The following is a 5,801-nucleotide window of genomic DNA, read 5'->3' as shown; positions in this document are numbered from 1 at the left end:
GTCTGTATTGCAGTTTACTCTGGGAGTCAACTAGCTTTATGTGAATCAGTGTTTCTCCCTGGATGTCAGTACCTTGAAGAGAGAATGTTTTGCTAACTCTTTAATCCCTCTAATCAATCAATCCATCAGCAAATATTTGAGTGCCTACTCTGAGATAGGCACTAAAGCTTACACACAGTAGGGGCTCTAGTGATGTTTATAGACTCAGCATAGCTCCTAGAAGTGGAAGTTGTTTCTCTGATGTAAAATCCTCAGGAGGCAATTCATGTAAATATCAGCATGACTGATGAGACAATAGGCTAAGGATTGCTATGACCACCCTAGTGTGACTTTCTGTGAGAAGTCCTGGATTTTCAAGCAGACACTCAAGACAAATCAGCAAGTCTAGGAATGCTGATCATCTCTGAGTGAAGGAAAAACATGCAGGACATCACTAATGGTTTTTCAAAGTCTCTGGCGTAAGGCAAGCACGGTTCAGCTCCAACAGAAAGGCTGTGTCCTTATTTCTGTTTTTGCATTGGTATCATCCACATATTGACAACATCTTAGTAAAGCATCAAGGAAATCATGCTTTAATTTGGTCCTATCTTTTTCTCTTCATCTATGCAATTGTTAACCTCCATATGATAATATTAACTACCATGATAACCTGAACATTTAACATGTGTAATACTTGAAGAGCACCCCATTGTTTTGTTATTGTTATTATCATTTGTTTTGTAATTTAAGAGATTGCATATCATGGAATGAAAGTGTTCTGCCAGATGCCTTCATGAAAATTGCACATATTATTGATCCTGCCACTTGTACCTAAATGCTGTGAATATTTTCACTCTTATCTGGCCATTAAATGTCTATTAAAACTCAGTGATTTTGTATGAGTACATACTGTATTTTAGGTCTTTTTGTAATTATTCTTGTTTATAATTCTTTGATGTCTCCCGCATATTAAAGCCTAGGATAATTAGGTCAGGAGGTTAACAACTACCCAAGGTCACCCAATAGGTAATGATGACTAAGATACAATTTCAGGTTTTTCCGACTCTGGATTTGCTACTCATCCACTATACCCCATCAACTTCTTTTCTAATAACAGTGGAGAGCCCATGGTCCGTTGTGTGGAGGGTTTAGCAGCAAGTAGGAACGCACAAAGTACTCCAAACGAGAATTTACCTGGAAATCTCAGGATGTATGGTCTTTCCTCTCTAAATGACAGAACTTCACTGTTCAGATAGTAGATTGTAAAATCCGGATAATCAGGCTCATGGCCTGGAAGTAGCTTAATTATTTGAATGCTGGTGAAGCTACCTTTGTTGTTTTCTGGCAACTCCAGGAAGTAAGGAAATTTGGGTTGGCCTAGTTGGGGGAACAGAGAGTGTTTTTTTTTTTCTTTTTCTTTTTCTTTTTCTTTCTGCCTGTATTTGGGAACTCACAGTTAGCAACTTCAAAGAACACCTTGGCCATGACAAACAGTGAATCTGATGCAAACTCTAAAAGCTCTCAAGCACATTCTAACTAAAACAAAAGGTTCAGGCTCAGAAGGGGGTCCTTCAAACCCTAATGAATGAATGCTTTCCCCAGCAGTTAGCGAAATCAAGAGAGGGAGAAAGGGGGTATAGAGTTGGGGATAAAATAATTTATTTGGAACTGTTTGTTCCCACTAAGCCTGCTAATTCCTATGGTCTTGAGCTTGCTTTGAAAACACAAGTGGGATAAAAAGGTCAGGATTCGATGGGAACTTTCACACTTGGACATTTGCTCAGCTCTTCAGAGAAGTGCTGAAATCAAGTGGGAGAGTCCTTGGCACCTCTGTGATCAAACTCATGGGCAAGCCCAGGCACTAGAGAGGTGCAGTACAAATGATGTCATGACAATCCTTTTGAGATAACAGTTAAGAGACAATCTTTCTGAAAAGACTTCCAAGTTCAACTATTTATATGTGATGTGTTTAGGATGGAAGAACACAAAGCTATTCAGGTCCATAAGAGCATACCAAGGTCATAGACTATACAGAAATCAAAGTGACCTGGGGAATATTGAAATTTATTAGGTTGCTGAATTTTTTATGAGAATTTATGGGTGTTTGCCCAAGGTTTTTATGTAGAAAGAATCTGATGGCTCTTCTAAGAAGATTGGAAAGAAGCAAATAGTAATGAAAAACCTACTTTCAGATATTTGTGTTTTTATATTTTGAAATCCAAATAACACTGAATAGTTTTGGATTTGGAGGTCTCTCAATATATTTTCTCATTTATACTTCTCATTTTACAGACAGGGCAATATATTCTATTGGCATACAACTCTGAAAATTAATGAGTAGAATAATGTAGCACAGATTCCAGGTCTTCTGATTCTTGTCCTGGAGTTTCTTTAACACATCTGTATATAGAAAATGTGTGAAAAGCTACCTTGGAAATTTTTGTATCTAAAACTCCCCTTGATCTGATTGGGGATACGGTTGGTCATACCTGCCAAAGAATCTTGGGATTGGATTACCTTAACAACTTCCCTCTTTGTCCAGCTTGCTCTTTCCCAGGCTTTCAGTAAATACTGAAAGTTGTTTCATACTCTTCACTCACACTGAATTTCTACTTCCCAGCTTACTGAGAAGTTCAGTTCTTTCTACCCCACCTGAGAACTTAAACACCACTGCTGTGATCATCTTTGCTCTCACCACTGCTGTGATCATCTTTGCTCTAGTTCACCTCTAATTTTTGCATGCATAGTACAGACTAGATGTAGCATGTGATCTATCATCTTGAGGTCAGCAAGATGGCTTGTTCTTAACATTATTAAAAATTACCCTAAACAATAGATTTCCCTCATTTTATCTTGGGAAATTTTCATGCTAGACTCTTTTTTTTTTTAATAGCATGATGGCTGTACTCCACTGCCAGCAGATTTTATTTTTTTAACATGTTAGACTTTTAACATTCAAAATAAGTAAATAAAAAATAAGTAAATAATCAACAAAATATAGAACTTTTAGCTATTGCTAGGAACATGTTAAAAATCCAACTGCATGCTCACTTCAGCAGCACATATACTAAAATTAGAATTAGAATGATGCAGAGAAGATTGGCATGGACTCTGCACAAGGATGACACGTACATTTGTGAAGCGTTCCATATTCATTTATTTATTTTTAACTTTTCTTAGTTACACTTTGTTCACTTTGTATCTGCCCATAAACCCATCCCTCCTCCCCTCCCAATCCCACCTTCACTCCCCCTTCTTCACGCATGCCCTTCCCCAAGTCCACTGATAGAGGAGGTCCCCCTCTCTTTCCTTCTGATCTTAGTCTATCAGATCTCATCAGAAGTGGCTACATTGTCATCCTCTGTGGCCTGGTAAGGCTGCTTCCCCTTCAGGGGGAGGTGAGCAAAGAGCAGGCAAATCAGTTTATGTCAGAGGCAGTCCCTCTTCCCATTACTATGGAAGACACTTGGACACTGAACTAACATGGGCTACATCTGTGCAGGGGTTCTAGGTTATCTCCATGCATGGTACTTGGTTGGAGTATGAGACTCTGGAAAGACCCCTGTGTTCAAATTTTCTGGTTCTGTTGCTCTCCTTGTGGAGTTCCTGTTCTTTACAGATCTTACTATTTCCCACTTCTTTCATAAGATTCTATGCACTCTGCCCCACAGTTGGCCATAAGTCTCAGCATCTGCTTTGATAGTCTGCAGGGCAGAGGCTTTCAGAGGCCCTCAGTGGCAGGTTCCTAACTTGTTTCCTGTTTTCTTCTTCTTCTGATGTCCATCCTTTTTGCCTATTGGGATGGGGATTGAGCATTTTAGTCAGGGTCCTCCCTCTTGATTAGTTTCTTTGGATGTACAGATTTTAGTAGGTTTAGCCTATATTTTATGTCTATATAAGTGAGTATATACCATGTGTGTCTTTCTGCTTCTGGGACAGCTCACTCAGGATGATCCTTTCCAGTTCCCACCACTTACCTACAAATTTCATGATTTCCTTATTTTTCATTGCTGAATAATATTCCATTGTGTAGATGTACAATTTGAACAGTAATAAAAACTGCACAGTACTGGCATAGAAACAGAATGGTGGATCAATGGAACCAAACAGAAGACCCAGAAAGAAACCCACACACTTATGGACACCTGATCTTTGACAAAGATGCCAAAACCATACAATGAAAAAAGACAGCATCTTCAACAAATGGTGCTGGTCTAACTGGATGTCTACATGTAGAAAAAGGCAAATAGAGCCATACTGACCACTTTGCACAAAACTAAAGTCCAAGTGGATCAAAGATCTCAACATAAAACCAGACACATTAAATCGGTTAAATAAAAAGTGGGGAAGACCCTAGAACACATTGGTACAGCAGACAACTTCCTGAACAGAACAACAATGGCACAGGCTCTAAGAGCAACAATCAATAAATGGGAACTCATGAAACTGAAAAGCTTCTGTAAAGCAAAAGACACTGTCATCAAAACAAAATGAATGCCTACAGATTGGGAAAGAATCTTCACCAACCCTTTATCTGACAAAGGGCTAATATCAAGTATATATAAAGAACTAAAGAACCTGAAAAGCAACAAAACAAGTAATCCAATTTAAAAATGGGGAACAGAGCGTTCCCCATTTTTAAACAAAAATTTTAGATTTGTTAAACCAATCCTGTACAATACCAAATCTTCTAGAATTATCTATATCCCAGATTTCAAACTGTACTATAGAGCAACAGTAATAAAAACTGCACAGTACTGGCGGAGAAGCTGTCTGGAGGATCAATGGACTCGAATAGAAGAACCAGAAATAAACTCACACAACTATGCATATTTGACTTTTGACAAAAAAGCCAAAACAATACAATAGAAAAAAGAGCATCTTCAACAAATGGTGGTGATCTAACTGGATGTCTACATGTAGAAAATGCAAATAGATCCATATCATCCTGCACAAAATCAAAGTCTAAATGGATCTCAACATAAAACCAGACACACTAAATCTGTTAGAAGAAAAATTGGGGAAGAGCCTTGAGCTTATTGGCACAGGACACAGGAGACAGCTTCCTGAACAAAACACCAACAGTACAGGCTCTAAAATCAACAATCAATAAATGGGACCTCATGAAACTGAAAAGCTTCTGTAAAGCAAAGGACACTGTCATCAGAACAAAACTGCAGCCTACAGATTGGGAAAGGATCTTCACCAACCCCATATCTGACAGAGGACTAATATCCAGAATATATAAAGAACGGCAACAAACCAAGTAATCCAATTTAAAAATGGGGTACTGAACTAAACAGAGAACTCTCAACAGAAGAATATCGAATGGCAGAGAAACACTTAAAGAAATGTTCAACATCCCTAGTCATCAGGGAAATGCAAATCAAAACAGCCCTGACAATTCAACTTATACCTACCAGAATGGCTAAGAACAAAAACTCATGTGACAACACATGCTGGAGAGGATGGGGAAAAGGGGGAACGCCCCTCCATTTCTGGTAGGAATGTAAACTTGTACAACCACTTTGGAAATAAATCTGGCACTTTCTCAAAAAACTAGGAGTGCTACCTCAATCTGTATATAAAAATATGCTCATATATTGAAAATATGCTCAACTATACAACAAGGACATTTTCTCAAACACGTAGCAGTTCTATTTGTAATAGCCAGAATCTGGAAACAACCCAGGTGTCCTCCAACCGAGGAATAGATACAGAGATTGTGGTACATTTCCACAATGGAATACTATTCAGCTATTAAAAACAAGGGAATCATGAAATTTGCAAGCAACTGCTGAAAACTAGAAAAGATCATCTTA

General features: G+C 38.3%; 1 pseudogene; it reads left to right on the top strand.

Annotated features, from left to right (window-relative positions):
* The first annotated feature begins 3,022 nt into the window (after positions 1–3,022).
* Positions 3,023–3,135, top strand: LOC129671038 (U6 spliceosomal RNA; annotated as a pseudogene).
* The last annotated feature ends 2,666 nt before the right edge of the window (positions 3,136–5,801 follow it).

The sequence above is a fragment of the Psammomys obesus genome, unplaced genomic scaffold, assembly GCF_907164565.1.
Source record: "Psammomys obesus unplaced genomic scaffold, mPsaObe1.curated_primary_1811, whole genome shotgun sequence".
Lineage (NCBI taxonomy): Eukaryota > Metazoa > Chordata > Mammalia > Rodentia > Muridae > Psammomys > Psammomys obesus.
This window is presented reverse-complemented; position numbering and strand designations above follow the sequence as displayed.